The sequence below is a fragment of the Otolemur garnettii genome, unplaced genomic scaffold (assembly GCF_000181295.1).
Source record: "Otolemur garnettii isolate 467f Iridium unplaced genomic scaffold, OtoGar3 scaffold00373, whole genome shotgun sequence".
Lineage (NCBI taxonomy): Eukaryota > Metazoa > Chordata > Mammalia > Primates > Galagidae > Otolemur > Otolemur garnettii.
In genome coordinates, this window is record NW_003852768.1 from 151,197 (window position 1) to 164,969 (window position 13,773).

Consider the following 13,773-nt stretch of genomic DNA (forward strand, 5'->3'; position numbering starts at 1 on the left):
AGTTCAGTGGCTTACTTAAAATTTGGACTTCCCATACCTTTGAAGACTGAGGTGGTGATCAATTAAATAAACAGGAGTGGCAATCTTCCAGATGGAATTTCCTCACTGCCACCAATATGCACAAAGAGACCACGTTTCTTCATGTTCTCCATTGCAGCAGTTGTCTGCATGTGTTGGGTTGAATTCATGCATGTTAAAGATAATGGTCAATGTATTCTTCCACGAAATTATGTTTAGATATATTCAGTTTAAAAATAATTGCTAAGAAATGTATGTAACATAAGCAGTACTACAGCATCTGAATAATAAATGAAAAATAAGTATGGTGGTCAGCAATGCTGGTTCAAGAAGCAGTACAGAATATTAAAATGTTTCATTTGGAGATAAATTTCCCTTGTTTAACATCAGTTAGGTTATTTGGTGTTGGAAGCCTATATAAAGGAAAAACAGTTCTCCAAAACAACGCCCCTGTGCAGTTGAAATAAATCTGGTATTCAGTCTCTGTTGGTGTTATCTGCTGCGGGGTCATGTATGTTTCCCATCTGGCTCAGGCCACTCTGAATATGTGCAATGGGGCTTTCTACATTACTCTGAAAGCAACTGATATTAGAAGCATCTATTGTACTCTTGATAGCATTTAATGAATCTGTAAGTGATTTGAATTCAGAGGAATTCAGCTGTCCTCCTTCTCCTAGACAGTTAATTTGTAATAAAATAGCTGTAAGCTTGGAGACTAAGTCTGTCAGATCTTCATTTCCAATAGAGAATTGTCCTGTTGGGGAATTTGCATGTCGAACTATTTCCTGTGCTTCTTCCTCACACCTTCGTCTCATATCTGTTGGCTGATCTGCAGGCTGGAGGCCCTGATCTGGAGCAAGCTCATAGCAATACTGTTGAACTTTAGGCCAAACTTTGCTGAGGTCCTTGTTCAGCTGTTCAAGCTCTAGAACAATTGTCGCATATTTCCTCTGAAATTCAGTGCCAAGGGGCATGGAATATGATTTCAGTCTTTCTGCTTCTGTGTTCATTTCCCTTAATGCCTCAATAAGCTCCTTTTTAATCCTGAGAATTTTTGATAATTTAGTCACATAGATAAGAAATTCTACAGGAATAGCACCTGATGTGTCAGTGTCAGAGCCAGAAATATTACTTGTCCAAGCTGATTGTCCTGATAAAGGATCATTATCTGTAATCAGTGACTGGAGAGGAAGAGTATCAGGTAACTGTGGAGGGGTCATAAAACACTGAGAAGGCTGCTCTGTTTGTACAAAGGCAGCAATTGGCATTGTCTCATGAGGTTCGTTACTAAGAACTTCATAGTCAGGGATAGTATGGGTTCCAAGCTCAGTCCTGTCAAAAGTTACTGTATAAGTAGCATTGAGAGTATCCACAGCAACTATTTGTCCAGTGAAGAGACCACCATAAGCATGATGTAATCGTGCTGTAACTTTGGTTCCAATAGCCAGAGGCAAAGGAATTTCATCTGGGAGATCTTCAAATTGTGAAACATCTGCGACTTTCCTCTGTTGTAACAGCCTTATTTGCTGCCGTTTCTGTTGTAATGCTGATCTCTCTTCCTCAAAATATGCAGAAGAACATCTCCGTGGTTTTCCCATAAGCCGCCTGATTTTTCCCCATTCTACTCTTGTTAACATTCTTGTTTTCAAACTAGGGAAAGATTGTTTTAGACATAGACAGAAGTCATTATCGCCTTCAAAAAGTGGTTTATCTATACTTGAATAGAACCACTCATATAGACACCATTTATGTGCTTGGGGAAGCTTGAGTAGATGATGTAATCGAAAACCAATCTTCTGTGATGCTTCATCTGGTGTGGACATTGTTGCTGTAAATATCTGTGGAACCACTGACACCCTCTGGTTTCTTTTAGGTGACCTTGTATTTAATTGTCTCTCATCTTCATCAGAAAAGAGTCGATTTCCTTTTGAATTTCTTGAAGGTGCTGTCAGGCAACTGGTCGAGCTCCCTAGAGAAAGCTTTCTATCCTGAGGGAACATCCTTTAAATGGAAAAAAAATATATTTACTGAGCATATGTATGGTGATCATAAATTAACCAGGCAACATTTTGGACAATGAAGGGGGTACATTGATAATCATGCCAGGACAACAGCATAACTGGAACTGTTATGGAAACCCAGTATGAATGGCTCACCTTGGCTATGCCCCAAATTATAATACCAGAGCTTAAATTAGACCAGTGAAAAACACATACAGGATGGGCGGTGCCTGTGGCTCAGTGAGTAAGGCACCACCCCCATATACCTGGATTGGCGGGTTCAAACCAGACCCCGGCCGAACTGCAGCAAAAATACAGCCAGGCATTGTGGTAGGCGTCTATGGTCACAGCTACTGAGGACGCTGAGGCAAGAGAATCACCTAAGCCCAAGAGCTGGATATTGCTGCGAGTAGTGATGCCACAGTGCCTTACTGAGGGTGACAAAGTGAGACTCTGTCTCAAGAAAAAGAAAAGAAAAGAAAACAAAACAAACACATGCAAGGCAGAAATTAGTGCTGTCTTGGATCTTAGATTTTACTAGGCAAAACAGACTGTAAATAAAACAATGAAGAAAAGTGCTATAAAATGTTAAGTAGTGGTAAAGCACTATGGGAAAACTATAGCAGAGAATAAAGAATCTAACTATGTGTATATGTGGGCAGGAGGATTCCAATTACATTTTGTTTCAAACAAGCTGAGAAGGTGACTTCTCAGAAGTGACTTGTTGAGGATGAGTGAAAACACCCTAAGAAATCTGGGGGAAATGAGTTCTAGGCAGAGATGAGAGAAAAAGCCAAGGACCTTAGGAGGGAGTGTACCTGGTGTGTTGTAGAAAGAGAAGGGGATGGGTGAGATCCAGAAAGGATTTTCAGGCCATTGTGAAGACTTTTTCTTTACTCTGGGTCAAAGGAGAACACAAAGGAATCAGTGAATGGGCAGAGTGACAATGATCTGATTCCTATTGGAACAGGGCTCCTCTGGCTGCTGTGTTGAGAGTAGACTGTGAAGGCTAACATGCCAACAGTGAGACTCACGTTTTGTTCACTTGTGTGAACAAAGGAACAAATCTCACCTGGTCATCCTTACAAGTCCTGGAACTTGTGGCTGCTTGCTGTGCCCACAAGCAATCAGGTGGGCCTTGTGCCCATCAGAGGCCCCCTTTTGTCAGTCTACCATGCTATGAATAGACAGCTATATCTTGCTGACAATTACCAAAGGTTAAGACAAGTTGTAAATCAAAGCTACAAATATAGTTTTGTATTACAAATGAAGATTGAAATAACTAACTATGATTATACTCACAATTTATACTACTATTATCCTTGAAGGAGATTGTGATCTTATAATATGAAAAAGAAATATACCCATCTTCTACATATCTCAGTGGCCTCCCCACCCCGAGAACCACTTGTGTCCACAGTCCCCGCCACCACTGTGGCCCTGCCTGCCTCAGCTTCCTCCTGCTGCATGCTGCCACAACACCTGAACTTGGGCAGAGTTAATGCCCATAACCATAGCCCCATGGTCATTGTCTAAATAGCTTCAGCAAAATACCACTCCTATTCCTGTGGCGCCATAGCAGGGTAGAGCAAACTTCCATGCCACTCACATCTGTGGAGAGTGACATGACCAATACCAAGAGAAGAATGGAGACCAACCCATCACTCCACACAAAGAACCCCCAGGACCAGCACAGACTGTGAAAACCACAAGAGAATAGGATGACACAGGAGAACAGCTGCATTATGGGCCCTCAGTGCATCTGCACCTCTCCTGACAGATCAATCTTCCAAAGTAGGACACAGAGTGGCATCCTGGGACCTCTCCTTCTTTGTACTAAACACAAGAATTCCAAGAAGAGAACAGACACACTGCAAACATATCTGTCTTGAGCTAAGAGAAGAAGTTTCAGGTGGGAAGGAACCAGCATAAGAAGTCTGGCAAGAATAAAAAACAAGCTGTTCCAATTCCCCAAAGGATCATGATAGGTACTCAGTAATGGACCCCAACCTAAACATATTGATGAAATGTCAGATACAGAATTTAGGATAGGAATGGCACACAAGATGAATGGGATTGATGAGAAAATAGAAAACTAAAACAAAGAAGTAAAAAAAAAATCAGGACATGAATGAAAAATTCTCAAAAGAGATTATACAACATAAAAAGAAGAAATGAAATAACTTAAAGGAATGAAAGGGTCACTTAGGGAATGTCAAAATACAGCAGAAAGCTTTAACAAGCAGGAGAAGGAATTTCAGAGCTTGAAGAGAAGGCTGTTGCATTAATTTAGTCAGTCAAAAATATAAAAAAAAAATTGAACCATCAATCAGAGAAATATAGGACTGCGTAAAAGGAGCTTATGTAGGAATCAGAGGTATCCCTGAGGGAGAAGAAGAAAAAGCAAAAAGCACAGAAAAACTATTTGAGGGAATAATTATGAAAAACTTCTTTGCTATCACCAGAGATTTGGATTTCTAGACACAAGATATCATTCAAACACCTGAGAGATTCATAGTAAATAGGACATCACCAAAACACATAGTCTTCAGTTTGTCCAAAGTCACACTGAAGGAGAAAATCCTACACAATGCAAGACAAAAGCAACCACACAGGAAAACTCATCAGACAAACAGAAGGCATCTCAGTCGAGACCTTACAAGCCAGAGAAGATTGGGATCCCCTTATTAGTCTCTATTTTTGTTTCTTGAGACAGAATCTCAAGCTGTTGCCCTGGGTAGAGTGGTGTGGCGTCACAGCTCATAGTAACCTCAAACCCTTGGGCTTAAGTGATTCTCTTGCCTCACCCTCCCAAGTAGCTGAGACCACAGGCGCCCACTACAACACCTGTCTATTTTTTTTGTTGTTGCAGTTGCCATTGCTGTTTTAGCGGGCCCAAGACGGGTTCGAACCCACCAGCCTTGGTGTATGTGGCTGGTGCCCTAGACACTGAGCCATGGATACTGCCCTTTTATTAGTATTCTTAAACATAATAACAATCATCCCCACATTTTGTATCTTCTAAGACTAAATTTCATGAATGGAGGAGAAATAAAGCCTTTCCCGGACAAACAGACGCTAAGAGAATTGGTCACAACTAGAACTTCGCTAAAGGAAAAGCTCAAAAGAGTGCTCTATGTGGAACAGAATACTTGATACCCACCTGTGTAAAAACAGCCAAAAGTTTAAGTTCAAAGCTCCTATAAAACACAATAAAAGCAATAAAACACAATAAAAGCACAATGAGGAAAACACAACAAAGTATTAATTCAACATGATGAATACAACTGTATCTCATATATCATTACTAATGCTGAACTTGAACTGGCATGGTGCTCTACTTAGAAGATATAGATTGAGTGAATGGAAAGAAAGCAATGATACACTGTCTCCACAGAATCCATCTACATTTCAAGAACTCCCATACACTCAAGCTAAAGGACTGGAAAAAATATTCCAAGCAAATGAAAGCCAAAAGCAAGCAGTGGTGCCTATGCTTATATTAAATAATATAGACTTTATAACAAAATGGTTAAAAAACACAAAAATGGTCATTATATAATGATAAAGGGAGCAATTAAATGAGAACATGTAACAATCCTATCTCACACCAAAATATCCAGATTCATGGAACAAATCCTACTAGACATAATCAATGAAATAAAAAGTGGATTTCAATACTCCACTGACAGGAGATAGATCATTGAGCCAGAAAAATCAACAAAGAAACACTGGATATATAGGACTGTGAAACAAATTGGCCTAAAAGACTATTACAGAAAATTCTGCCCCCAAACTACAGAATATATATTCCTCTCATCAGTATATGGGACATTGTTCAAGGTAGATCATATTATGACATAAAGGAACTTTTGGCAAATTCAGGAAAACCAAAAATCATACTATATACTTTCACAGACCCCAGTCGAAGAAAACTAGAAATCAATTCCAAGAGGTATTGTCAAATTTATACAAAGTCATGGAAATTAAACAATGTTCTGTGGAATGATCTGTGGTTCAAAGATAAAATTAATATAGAAATCAAAAGCCTTTTCTAACTTTATATAAAAGAGGACTTGAAGAGCTTCTAAAATTTATGGGGTATAGCAAAAAGCACTGCTATAGGGAAGTCCGTACTCTTAAATGCTTACCTGAAACAGACAGATAGATCATAAATTGTCATACTTCAAGGAACTAGAAAATTAAGAACAAATCAAACCCAAAGTTAGCAGAAGAAAAGAAATGTAGCTCAGAGCAGAACTAAATGAAATGGAAGCAAAAAAAGAAAAAAAAAAATCACCCAAGGATCAATGAAACAAAAAGTTGGTTCTTTCAAAAGGTAAATAAAATTGATAGGCCAATGGCTAGATGAATATGAAATAGAAGAGACAGGACTCAAAGAAGCTCAATCAGATGAAAAAGGAGACATTACAACTGATACCACAGAAAAACAAAAGATCATCAATGAATATAGATCCAATTTTGAAAACACAGAACCTTCCAAGACTAATCAAGATAAAACAGAAATCCTGAACAGATCAATAAGAAGTATAAAGATTAAAATGTAATAAAAAATCTCCAGACCAGATGCATTCAAAGTCAAACTGCACTAGACATACAAAGAAGAATTGACACCTATTTTACTGAGACTCTTTCACAACAGGGAACCCTTCCTAACTCATTCTATGAGGCCAGTATCACCCTGACACCAAAGTCAGGAAGGGGCACACAAAAAAGAGGAAACTACAAACTAATATTCTTTATGAACATAGATGCAAAAATTCTCAACAAAATACTAGGAAACTGAATTCAATAGCACATCAAAAAGATAATTCACTTTGTGCAAGAATGGAAGAAAAAGTACCCAATGTATTCAGTCCTACTATGAAACTAATTTATAGCTTTCATATGAATGTACTCAATTATACCCAAGTATAACCCAAGAATATGGGGAAAGGGGAAAAGGAGGAGGGGGGAGGATGGGTGGAGGGAGGGTAATTGGTGGGACCATAACTATGGTACATCTTACAAGGGTACATGTGAAACTTATTAAATGTTTAATATAAATGTCTTAACATAATAACTAAGAAAATGCCATGAAGGCTATGTTAACCAGTATGATGAAAATATTTAAAATGGTATATAAAACCAGCACATTGAACCACATGACTGCATTAATGTACACAGTGATGATTTAATAATAAATTTTATTTTATATATATTTATATATATATATAAAAATTCACCATGATTATGTGAGTTTCATCCAAGGGATGCGTGGATGGTTCAATACATGCAAAGAACCGGAAGAAGGCAATATCGCCCTAAGAACTGGAACATGACAAGTATGCCCACTGTCACCAGTTCTAGACACAAAGTACCAGAAGTCCCCCAGAGCAGTCAGGCTAGAGAAAAAATTAAAAGGTATCCAAATCAAGAGATAGGAGGTTAAAGTATACTTGTTTGCTGCAAATATGATCTTGTACCTAAAAGAACCTAATGATTATTCTAAGGATTTTTAGAATTAACCACTTCTTTTCTTTGCAGTTTTTTGCCATGGCCGGGTTTGAACCCGCCACCTCCTGTATACGGGGTGGGCTGGTGCCCTACTCCTTGAGTCACAGGCACTGCCCAAGATTTTTAGAATTGATAAATAAATTCAGTAAAGTCTCAGGTTACAAAATTAATGATTCAAACCAGTAGCATTTCTACACACTGATACAGCCAAACTAAGAATCAGATAAAGAATTCATTACCGTTTACAACACCTGTAAGAACAAAAGCAATTGGATTATAGCTTTCCTATGATAGTTAACAATTAGTTTCATAATAGGGTTGAGTGCATTGGATACTTTTCCTTCAAGTCTTGAGATACTTTGCTGAGAAGAATATTTTCCAGCTCCATCCATCCATGTAAACATGAAGGAGGTAAGTCTCCATCTTTCTTTATGGCTGCATAGTATTCCATAGTGTGCATATGCCACAATTTACTGATCCATTCATGGACTGATGGGCACTTGGGTTTCTTCCATGACCTAGCAATTATGAATTGGGCTGCAATGAACATTCTGGTACAGATATCTGTATTGTAGCATGATTTTTGGTCTTCTCAATATATACCTAGCAGAGGAATTATAGGATCAAATGGCAGATCTATATGTAGTTCTGTAAGTGTTCTCCATATGACTTTCCAAAAGGGACGTTTGCATTCCCACCAGCAGTGTAGAAGTGTTCCCTTTTCTCCACAACCCCACCAGCATCTGTGATTTTGGGATTTTGTGATATGGGCTAATCTTACTGGTGTTAGATGATATCTCAAAGTAGTTTTGATTTGTATTTCTCTGATGATTAGGGATGATGAGCATTGTTTCATATATCTGTAGGCCATGCGTCTGTCTTCTAATTGTTAACTATCATAGGAAAGCTATAATTCAATTGTAGTCCAAGAATTTGGGGAAAGGGGAGACGGAGGGGAGGGGAGAGGGGAGGATGGGTGAAGGGAGGGTGATTGCTGGGATCACGTTTATGATTTATCCTATAAAGGTACATGTGAATCTTTCTAAATGTCGAATATAAATGTCTTAACACAACAATTATGAGAATGACACGATGGCTATGCTGGCCAATTGGATGAAAGTATTTCAAATTGTATATGGAAACAACACACTGTATCGCATGATAGTATTAATGTGCACAAATATGATTTAATAAAAATAAAAAAAGCAAAACAAGTATCCAGGAATCTACTTATGCATGGAGGGGAAAGATCTCTGTGAGGAAGGCTATAAGACATTGATGAAAGAAATTGTTGATGACACAAACAAATAGAAAAACATCTTATACTCACAGACTGGAATAATCAATATTGTCAAAATGTCCATGCTGCCCAAAGTACTTTACAGATTTAAGGCAATTTCCATCAAAATACCAATTTTATTATTCATAGCTTTAGAAGAAACAATTCTAAATTTCATATAGAATCAAAGCAGAGCCCGAATACCCATAGCAATCCTAAGCAAAAAGAACAAATTTGGAAGCATCACATCACCTGACTTCAAATTATGCCACAAGGCTACATTGTACAAAATAGCTTGGTACTGATATGGACTAGGATAGACAATTCTGAAATAAAACCCCACACCTACAATCAACTGAACATTGTCAGAGCAGGCAGAAACATACACTGGGGACAGGACCCCCTATTACATAAATGGTGCTGGGAAAACTGGAGGAGTCACCTACAGAAGAATGAAACTCAATCTCTATCTCTCGTCATACATAAAAATTAACTCAAGATGAATTCAACACTTGAATGCAAGACCTGATACCATAAAAATTCTAGATGAAAACATAGGAAAGCCTGCTGTGCACACTGGCCCAGGCAAAGAATATATAACTAAGACCCCAAAAGCAAATACAACAAAACAAAAATGAATACATGAGACTTAGTAAAACTAAAACGTTTCTGCACAGCAAGAGAAACAAGCAACAAAGTAGACAGACAAGAGAACAAGAGACAATATTCACAAACTATGTATCCATCACAGGACAAATATCCCAAATGTACAAGAATTGAAACAAATCAGTAATAAATTATCAGATAACCTCATTAAAAAGTGGGCAAATGAGTTAACAGCATGTTTTCAAAAGAAGACAGACACACTGCCAGTAAACCCTGAAAAAGTAACTAAAGATCACTAATCCTAAGGGAAATGCAAATTAAAACCACACTGAGATACCACCTTGCCCCTATAAGAGTGGCTATCATTTCAAAATAAAAAAAAAGGTGTTGGTATGAATATGATGAAAAGTAATGCTTATAGACTATTGGTAGGACTGTGCAACTTGCATGGAAAACAGTATGTAAATTCTGCAAAGAAGTAAAGTTGACTTACTATTAAATCTAGCAATCCAAATGCCGGTTATCTATCCAAAGGAGAAGTCATTATATCAAAAAGACACTTGTGGCTTGGTGCCTGTGGCTCACATGGCTAATGTGCACCAGTTCATATATACCTGAGATGGTGGGTTTGAATCCAGTCCGGACCTGCCAAACAATGAGGGCTGCAACCAAAAAAATATAGCCAGGCATTGTGGCAGGCACCTGTAATCCCAGCTACTTGGGAGGCTGAGGCAGGAGAATTGCTTGAGCCCAGGAGTTGGAGGTTGCTGTGAGCTGTGATGTCACAGCACTCAACCCAGGGTAACAGCTTGAGGCTCTTTCTCAAAAATAAATAAATAAATGAATGAATAAAAATACAGATGACTGATGGTTCAAATTTTAAAGGCTTAAGTCTGTTTTCTCACATCTGTGGTGTAACAGTGACATCAAATATTCCATGATGGTTTCTACCATCCATTAAAATAGTGCTTCCCCAAATGTGTTCTGAGATCCCTCATCCCACAGAGGTTTCTGACAAAAGTGGCAAGGTGCTAGGTTGGGTCTGGAGGCTAGATCCATGGGTGTTGACATGAGAGTCTAGGCTCTACAGACCAGTCTGATGCTGGGGCACATTTAGAGTCTTAGGCCATAGGAATGGGCCAGGGTCCAACTGTCTTGGATGCCAATGGCACCTGGGTCCTGGGGCCATGAAATGTGGGCTGTGAGGCCAGCCTGGAACCTGGGGTTGTGGTGGATGGCTCAGCATTAGGACAGGCTTGAATTCTGGGACTTAAGGGTTAGCCTGGCAAGAAGGTAAATTTGAAGCCTGGGACTATGGGGCCAGCCAAGAACCTGGGGCTGTGGAGGCTGGCCTCCCATTAGGGAAGCCTTGGAGGCTTCTTCATAAAATCTTTCCCCATGCCTACATCCTCAAGAGTTTTTCTCATGCTTTCTTTTAGGATTTTTTATGATTTCATGTCTTATGTGGTGAAAGATGGAGTTCTAGTTTCAGTCTTTGACAAGTGGTTATTCAATTCTCCCAGCACTGTATATTGAATGGGGATTCTTTTCCCCAGTGTTATTCTTTTGTTTGGTTTATCAAAGGTCACATAGCAATAGGAGACTGGCTTCATCTCTAGGTTTTCTATTCTGTTCCATATGTCTATGTCTCTATTTCTGTGCTTTTGCGAAGAAGACTTCAGCAGCAATGCAGCTTCAGTTGTAACAACAACAAAAATAAACAAGTGGACTTAATTAAGCTGAAAAGCTTCTGACCAGCTGAGGACACAACAATTAGAGCAAAAAGACAACCTTAAAAATGGAAAAAGACTTTCTCATGTTAGAAATCTGACAAAGGCTTGAGGAGAATGCAAATTAATCAACAAAAAAGAGCAAATAGTCCCATGCATCACTGGGCAAGAGACATGAGAAGAACCTTCTCTCTGGAAGACAGAGGAATGGGCAATGAAAACATAAAAAATTACCCAACATCCCTAATCATTACAGAGAAATGCAACTCAAAACTACCTTGAGGTGCTCAGTGGTAGGGTGAGCAGATCTTGAGCACCCAAAGCTCAGTGGGTAGTGTGCCAGCCACATACACCTAGGCTGGTGGGTTCAAGCTTTGCTCTGGGCTGCTAAACAGCAATGACAACTACAACAACAACAACAACAAATAAAACATAGCTGGGTGTTGGGGCGGGTGTCTGTAGTCCCAGATCCCCAGGAGGTTGAGGCAAGAGAATTGCTTAGGCCCAAGAGTTTGAGGCTTCTGTGAGCTGTGATTCCACTGCACTCTACCCAGTGCAACATAGTGAGACTCTGTCTCAAAACAAAACAAAACACAACAAAACAAAACACCTTGAGACATCACCTAACCACAGTAAGAAAGGCCCATATCACAAAGTCCCAAAGCTGCAGATGCCGGCATGGGTGTGGAGAAAAGGGAATACTTTTACACTGTTGGTGGCATTGCAAGCTAATACAACTTCTTTGGAAAGAAGTTTAGAGAATCCTCAAAGAACTCAAAACAGATCTTCCATTTGATCCTGCAATCCTTTTACCAAGTATCTACACAGAAGAAAAAAAAAATCATTCTATCATAAGGATATTTTCACTAGATTGCTTATCCTAGTTCAATTTATAATTGTCAAGATGTTAAAAAAAACCTAAGCACACATCAACCTACGAATGGGTTAATCAAGTGTGGTATATGTAATACTATTTAGCCACAGAAAGATGGAGACTTTACATCTTTTGTATTAACCTGGATGGACTAGAAACACCTTCTTACAAAGTATCACAGGAATGGAAAAGCAAGTATCCAATGTGCTTGATACTAATATGAAGCCACTAGAAGGAGCTAATCCACACCCACACAAGGGAAAAACTCAATTCAATTCAAGGTGGGGGGAGGTGGGAAGAGGGAGGGAGAAGAGAGAAGGAAGGAGGGAGACCAGTGTTCTCCCCTTTAATGGGCACACTGTAAGGGTGTGTGGCAAACCTCCTGAGGGTGGGGCACATCTACAACAGGGACTTTATCTAACAAGTGCAATCATTGTACCCTAATCACTTGTACCCTCATATTAATCTGAAATTTGAAAAATAATAAATAAATAAAAGAAAGGAAAACAACAGTTAATATAGTATACTAATATTTCTGAGCTTTGTAAACAAGGAATTTGATTTTGTTAACATAATCTAATTAAAAATTAAACACAGGGAGGTGCCTGTAGATCAAAGGAGTAGGGTGCCGGCCCCATATGCCAGAGGTGGCAGGTTCAAACCCAGTCCTGGCCAAAACCCAAAAAAAATTAAACAAAATTAGCATTTTAATTAAAATTTTAATTTATACCATATGTATAGAAATAATAATAATGAATTCAATAAATCAGCCCTGCACAGTAAAAAGTAAACAGCTTACCTATCAACTCATGCAATTCTGGAAATCTACACATATAAGGTATACCATTATTTCCACACAGAGGAGTAAATCAAAGCTTAGGGCAGTTGCAAATGTCACCCAAGAACCTCTTACAAATGTTATGTGAGCACTCATTTTTTTCTAAAAATAATTCCATATATGTATGGACTTCTTTAGAGTTTACAAACTTCTTCTTCTTCTTTTTTCTTTTTCTTTCTTTTTTTTTTTGTAGAGACAGAGTGTCACTTTATAACCGTCCTTATGGTGCTATGGCATCACAGCTCACAGCAACCTCCTACTCCTGGGTTTAGGCGATTCTCTTGAATCAGCCTTCCGAGTAGCTGGGACTATAGGCACCTGCCACAATGCCTGGCTATTTTTTTGTTTCAGTTTGGCCAAGGCCAGGTTTGAACTCACCACCCTTGGTATATGGGGCCGGTGCCCTACCCGCAGAGACACAGGCACAGCCTGAGTTTACAAACTTCTTTGGCATACATTATTTCTGCTTGATTTTCATCCCACATGTTCATGTGAGTCTTCTCCAAATATATCTTCCCTGCTATGTATTTTTGTACCTTTCATTAGGGAAATCACATGAAAAGCATATCCAAAGCTGGAAAAAATTATCTTCAGAACATCACCTACATCTTAAAAGCAAAGGAAATTGAATTTGGGCCAAAATCCTGCCTCCATAATTTATTGTGAACTAAAGAAAAATTTTTACTATGCTTTGGGAAAGAAGTGGAGAGTCTCAAAAGCCCTTTAAGTGGTTAGAAACTAAGAGACTTAGCATAAACTGCTCTCCTCTCACCAACTACCTCTTTTCTTATGGAAGCTACACCCCCCCATACCCCTCTTTCTTCTCACTGAAGTTATAAGGAGGCCAGCTAGAGCCAGGAGCTGAGAGGAGCTCAGTCAAGAATTTCCAAGCTAGAGTGTGCTTTTTCTTA

General features: G+C 38.9%; 1 pseudogene; it reads right to left on the reverse strand.

The window, feature by feature from the left end:
* Positions 1 to 494: 494 nt before the first annotated feature.
* Positions 495 to 4,761, reverse strand: LOC100954686 (annotated as a pseudogene).
* Positions 4,762 to 13,773: the final 9,012 nt, after the last annotated feature.